This window comes from Parasteatoda tepidariorum, chromosome 5 (genome assembly GCF_043381705.1).
Source record: "Parasteatoda tepidariorum isolate YZ-2023 chromosome 5, CAS_Ptep_4.0, whole genome shotgun sequence".
Classification (NCBI taxonomy): Eukaryota; Metazoa; Arthropoda; class Arachnida; order Araneae; family Theridiidae; genus Parasteatoda; species Parasteatoda tepidariorum.
Window position 1 is genome coordinate 19,350,214 of NC_092208.1, and position 7,589 is coordinate 19,357,802.

The window sequence follows — 7,589 nt, forward strand, 5'->3', positions numbered from 1 at the left end:
ATTTATACGCTCAAAATATTCGAAATGAGCACGTGAAGCGTTTTGGAAATAATTTTCTGATTAAGTGATTTTTTTATGTAGTTTACTTTAAACTATCGAGAGTAAGAATATAAAAGCAACATAGTTTATTAAAATGCATCCAAAAGATTAATCACTCAGGTGAACGGTGATTTAAAAATTAAAATTTTGCATAAATTTTTTATGGATGAAAATAAAATTAGTTTTATGTATACATTTTATGTCTGTAATTTCGTCGGTCAGGTGACAGAGCGGTTAGCGCACCTGACTACGAAGCCAATGGCTGCGGGTTCGACTCCCGCTATGTACATGGATGTTTCCTCTATGTGTTGTCCTCTGTTGTGTATAATATGCGAATGTGGCCCACATTATGAACGGGTGTCTGTGGCAGTGTGGCGTGGTTAATGTTACTCGCCTCCGTGACATAAGTTTACAGGTGTCCACTGGGTAACGCTAAATGAGCAACACTTCCGGCATCTTCCCACGGGAAGGACGTAAAAGTTCAGTACCTGCTATTAGAAAAAAAAAAGAAAATGTCTGTAATTTCTGAATAATTACGAAATATTTTTTGATAAATAGGTGAGTCGATACAAGAGAAGTTTATGAAGAGGATGAAGACTTCTATTTGACTCACTAGGTGGTAATAGAGTGATAAAAAATGAAAACATGATGCACATGCATGAACATGATTCACATGCATGAACCAACGTAAAAGGGCTGTATGGAAAGCATCAAGATCATCAAAGCAGCACAAACTTGAATAAAAAGTAAGTTTCAATAATTTTACTAAATTCTAATGACATTAGCTCTGATATAGATTCTTGTGAAGGGTATATGTAAGCTGGAGATAAATATGAAATGTCACATGCTTATCTAGAATCACAGTTTTTGAAGATTACTATTCATAACGTGATTTACTCAAAAGAACCATTTATTTGAAAACGCAGTATCAGCCTCGCCAGAAGATTCGAAACTACCGCTAAACATTTTGCAGCATCCTCATCCTACTCGTTTGACAAAGTGATAAATAAAATATCTTGGACAAAATTGAGAAAAAATGTGATTTTTTTTTAAATATGTAGTGAAATGTATTGGAGGATACGTAATTGAAAAATTGGTACTTAATTTTGATTGATTGATTAGAATTTTTTTTTAAGTGATTTGATTTCAAAACCATTTTTCTGCTTTCTCATTTTCCTTTTCCCTCGTCTTCATCCCTTTCTTTCTTAGAAATTTTCCCTTTTTAATTCTTCTATCATTCATTTTTCTCTTTGCCATTCTTTATTTCTTAACTACTGATGACAGTAAACTTTTTCAATCAAAAAAAATTGTAAAAGTAAAAATAGTAATAATAATTGTATTTTACTGATTATGGTGTCTTAAGAATTATCAATAAATAATTCCATAATTTGTTCAATTTTTCCTGTATTACACGCAAATGAAGCTTAATAAAAATAATAATTATGGATAACAGTTCGAAAATATTTCTTTTTGAATATTCTTACAAATTAAGAAAAAATTTACAAGATTTAAGGAGATATTAAGTTGAAATATATTTTTTAACTCTAAAAGTGCCGTTGAGGTCATTTTGATCGTTTTTTGCCATTTCTTAGGTTATTTTTGAAGATACAAGATAACTTCAAATCTCAAACTTTCTGACTTTTCCAAAAAATTTTCCAAGTATAGTATATCAAAACTTCATGCCTTTCTGATGATTGGTAAAATAAAATTATTATTGTAAAAATGCCTAAAACATTCAAAAATGGTCATTTCAACTCCTACAATAAAAACTTTATTTTTGAAGTTTTATGTCTATTTTTAAATTTGCTGAACTGGAAAAATTATGAATATGAACTTTAGAATAGAAATTAGGGTTCATCGTGTTAAAAACTTTCACGCGCAACAATTTTCGTAAGAACTATATTGCATTTCAGATTCGATTACCGATCCGATTCGATTTAGATCCGATATCTAAACTACTTAATTTCCGTTAAAATTTATTTCATTATTGCGTCTAAAAGAAACCACGTACATGTTGGTTACAAGTGTTTATATTGTTATAATCCTAGGCAAGGTAGTATTGCTGAGGAACAGCTATTGTCATGCAAATAATAATGAAAGTTAATTGCATGACGTTCAACCAAACGTGACGTGAAAGTTAATTGTATGACATAACTTTGAATTCAACAGATATAAAGTCCAAAAAAACATTTTTTTGAATGGGTATTAACTAATAATTGCGACTTGAAAAAATTATTGTGCTTTATTTTAGAACCACACCTATTATAAAAAAACCTGCTTGGGGAAGGGGATATTTCTATATTTCTCCTCCTATCAAACTAAAACCCAAATGATTAAGAACCTAAATAGAGTCACATTAAGAAAGTTAAAGAAAGTGCAGAAAGTGCACAGCTCTAAGTTAAATATTTCAGGAATTAATGGGCAACAAAAAGCAAAAATTACTCACAGGGACTTCTGTCCGTCTCGTGTTAAATATATTCAATTCCTAACTGTAATAAAAATGTTTAATCGATATTTTACTAGCAATAACTAAAAAATTCATTTAAAATTTATTCTTCATTAAATATTCTGTTTTACTTAACTAGACATTTAGAATTTTTCCTCATCTCCAGCAATATATCATTATATATTCTACAAAATAATTTAAAATTCATTTATTTTTTCAATCATCAAATAAGTTGAGTTCAGATTATTTTTCTATACTACATGAAAAAAAAAATTGTTTTATTCTAAAGCATGTCACAAATAAAGGAAGAATTTAGAGCAGACAGGAAATAAAAACGTATTTATCTGATTATTTAATTTATTGCTAGCTATTTACATTATTATTCAGAACTGGCAGCTCTTTCTGGGAAAACTTTATTAACAGCTAAATGTAAATAAAGAATTCATTCTGAAATTCACTTAAAAGCTTTTAAAACTAATCAACTAAGTCGGCAAGGCAATCACTGCGAAATAAAGTTCGCTTTACTGCTTTACTGAATAAATGGAACTTTACTAATTTCTGACCGAATAGATTCTTTAAGTTCATATTGAAAAATTTTCTCTAGTGTGAAATTCACTTTAATCACTTAATTGCAGACTAAAAAATGTAAAAAGGATATGGAATGTTTTGAAGCATTTCAATAAACATATAAAGCAATCGGTTCTTACTGAACCAAAAAATACAGTGAGTTAAACATAGCGAGTTGATTAATGACTTTTGGTAAAATGAAAATAATTTATAGTTTCATTGTCAAGCTGTATGATAGGAAATTTGGTAAAACTATTATTTTGAAGGTTATATTATCAAATGAGTCTGTCATTTTTAAAATTGCAATATAGTTTGAGCTAGGGCTTAATCTTTTTATCTTATTCCTTTTCTGTAAATCCCTTTCTTAATTTACTGTTCGAAACGAAATGCTTTCTCACACTTTTAAATTCACATCCTGTCCTTTAATCTATTTTTGGCTCAAGTATGCATTAATTAATAGTAAGGCATTTTTCTTTTTGCTCTTTGTCGGAATCGCGCCACCTATTTAATAAACCAATTACAATGACTAAGATTTCCATTTTTCCCTAAAATGAAAAATTTTACGGATTTATTTTGCAGGATTTTCCCTAACTTATATCGAGAAGCACAACGATCTCGTCTTCACTTTGATAAACGTTCCCTGTCTAATAATCAATAAATAAATTTTGTACCCTCCTTCCCAGCCTAAGACCTGTTTTAATACTTCCACTCGGCAACGACGTTATAAGTTGCTAGGATTNAAACAGAAGAATTCTTTAGTCAAGCTATGGAGGACAACAAATTATTACTTATAGATGAGGTTTTATGGAGCTAAATTTCATCTCAGACTTGAAATTGTTTTTATTAAATTTATTTTAAATAAAAAAATGGTTTTTATATGAACCTTTTTAAATTCATTATATTTTATATCACAAGATAGCTCGCGGAATAAGAGCGTTTACTTCCCAATATGATGAGCCATGCTCAAATCCTAGAGGTGGCTGGTTGTCTCAGCGGTAAACGTATCACGAGTTAAAATCCAGTAACAGACGGCTAACCATGGGAGGTTTTTGTGGTTTTCCTCTCCATGTGATGCTGATGCGGGTTTGTTCTATCAAAAAGTCCTCTATGAAGATTAGTTTGTTCCAATGCTTGATCCTGAGTTCCCTTGTCTTCTGTGATGTATTTAAAAATATAAGGCCACAGAGTTGAACAGTGATTATCGTAAACTTTGAATTGAGGTGTTGCGTAACGCCGGTAATGAAATATAAAATGAAATGCTCTATTTCTGAAAATATTACATGTTTCGTATTGATTTCCAATTTGAGGTAAATTTATTTAGTAATAAAAGCAATTTATATGCTTAGATTTAAAAAATTACTATTTCTTAAGGTATTGTTAGGAAACGGGAAAAATCTGAAATATTAGTGATTTAAGACACACTAACCCTTTCTCACCTTACTAACCTGAACAACATATCGTTGGGAAATTCTCTTTTTTCGTTTAAACATTCAAAAACAGAGAGTTTTTCGGACAATATGACTGGTCTATCAAGTTAACTTGAAACGGTAATTACTGTAAATTTTTGTTTTTAACTTTTAGTCTTTATTTTTTATAATTTACTATACTTGTTTAGAGATGCTTATCCAACCATTATTTTGAAATAAACATTTCTTTTCATATATCTTCTTATTACTCATCTCAATCACAGTAGATGATGTCTTAAACCGCTGAGAGAAGTAGCTAAGAATATTTCAGTGTTAATGGATTTCAGCGATTCAATGTTCAAAAATACTTAAACCATGTATTGAATGAAAGAAAAAGAAGGTTTGAACATATGATATTCTTGTTCTAGCCTTGCTTAAATATTTCAACACAAAATATTGTTCTCTATACTTCAAGGCTAAGAGGAATATTGACATGTTTGAAAGTGACAAGGCTAAGTGAGAGTTTATAAACAATGGAATTTTCTTTGTTTTGCATTATTTTGTTTTATTGAACTATGCAACATTAATTTATTTTGACAAGTCTTTAAATTTAACATATTTCCTTAAATAAATGTACAAAGTAACAATCTTTGTATGCTTTAAAATAGAAAGTAATGTTTTGTTTAATTTTAGAGACTAACAAACGGTAGTAACTTCAGAAGACTTTCTTTTTGCAGCAGTAAACTACGCCAACAGAGCAATTTCTTTGAAATATAAATAAAAATATGAATGAAAAAATGAAAATCTGAATGAAATGAAAATATAAATGAAATGAAAATATGAATTTACGATAAACTGCACCAGCATCCTAAGTGCTGGTGCTTTTTACCTTAATTTTTTAAAGGGAGCAAAGAATACTTCATTGTCAACATGGAATTGAAATTTTTATATTTTAAGAAAAATTATTATTTTAATATGATATTATTAATATTATTTTAATAATAATATTATTTTCTTAAATAATATTATTATATTAAATATATAATAATATTATTTAAGAAAAATAATTATTATATTTATTGAAATTAATATTATTAAGAAAAAGAGAAAATAATTATTGAGTTAGAGTTATTCAGTGATTTCACGGTAATTGTTGCTCTAAAAATTAAAGTAAAATATTAGTACTGTAAACTTATAACTACGGTATAATTTATTCCGTAACATGTTCGGTAAAAGTGGATTTACGGTAAACCGTACCAGCATCCTAAGTGCTGGCGCTTTTTACCTTAATTTTTTAAAGGGAGCAAAAAATACTTTATCGCCAACATGGAATTGAAATTATTATATATTCTCTATAACCATTCCCCCGGGCAATTCAAAAATGAGGATTTTCATAATTATGACTCACAAGCTTTAACTATTGTTCAGACTTCGGGAGTGGAATTTAAGCATATTTCACAGATAAAACGAAATTTAAAATATTTAATAGTGTTCTATTAAACAAAAAATACAGTTTTTATAAAGATATAAATTTTATGCTTTTAAAATAACATTTCTTTATTTTTTCAAAAACCACTAAATCTTTCTTTAGTTATATAGATTTAAATATCTGCCAATTCCAGCATTTGAATTTATTTTAACTCATTTCATCTACTCGTTTTCCTATCTCGCTAATACCCGCCGTATTATCTCTTAAATAATATCATGGTCGTTCTTAAACTTTCAAAATGAAAAAATACCTTCTACATTCTTTAGTTCGTATGCTCAAATGATAAAAAAAAAAAATAGAAAAAAATTAAGAAAAATCTTTCAGCAGCATGCACTTTGGAAATAAATGACGGTTAAGAAAAAAAAGAGGACAAAAAATAAAAGAAAAGAAAAGCCAAAATGAGTGACTCGGACGTATTTCGTTGACGTGTGCTGATGACTGATGAAAAGTCTTTCCATTTCCTTTTCTTTACTTTCTTTTCACTTTACTTTCCACTCTTCTTTTGAAATATTTTTTTTACACTCGAACCCCAAGATTTCTTGTGCATGATTTTAAAATAATCTTTGAGAAGTGTGAAAATGCGTTGGAGTGACGTAATGGTATTGACGAGAAAATGCTTCAAACAAGCGATGGAGGATAGAAAAGATTTATGATTGGTGAGGTTTCACCTTGCTCGAATAAAACTTTTATTTCAATTTTAGGAACACTTTGTTTTATTGAATTTATTGTTTTTAATATTAAAATGATTGTGAAGTATGTAAATAATATTTGAAAAAATGTACTATCATATACATGTGGAATTTGTTTTACATATATAATTAGGAGATTTGTTTGAGATACATTTGTAATAGATTTTTTTTAAACTTTTTTAAAAACTTTTTTTAAAGAATCATAAATTTTTTACTTTTACAAATCAGTCATTTTTCAGCTAATATTTCTTGTGCATGATTTTAAAAGAATCTGAACTACTGTGAAAATGAGTTGGAATGATGTAATAATATTGAAGAGAAAATGATTCAAACAAGCAATGAAGGATAGAAAAGTTTTTTGATTGGTGAGTTTCACTTTGCTCGAATAAAACTTTTATTTCAATTAAGAAGCACTTTATTTTATTGAGTTTATTGTTCTAATATTGATATGACTGGGAAGTCCGCAAAAAATAATTGAGAAACAATTCTGTCATATAAATGGGCAAATTGCTTTGCAAATCGCTCTGAGAAATAATTTTTTCATGGAACTTTTTTTAACATTTTTTTAAAAAAATTATCTTACATTTTACAGCTGTTTTTTACTTTTACAAATCACCCATTTTTTTCCTATTTTTTATTATTATTTTTAAATAATCTTAGCTCATGTGGAAATATAAAATATCAAAAAAAAATTTCAAACAATTATTTCATGATAGAAAAAAATTATGATTAGTGAGCATTCACCTAAATAATACAAATTTGATTCAACTTTATAAAACTTTATTTTACTGAATTTAGCTTCGTTTTTGACATGATTCTGAGGAACTCAATAATTTAAAAAAACTATATGCCATTATAGAAAAGCGAAGTTATTTAGAATATAATTTGCAGATTCGATAATTTAAAGTAAATTCGCAGATTCTAAAATTTAAATTTTGCAAATTATTTACTAA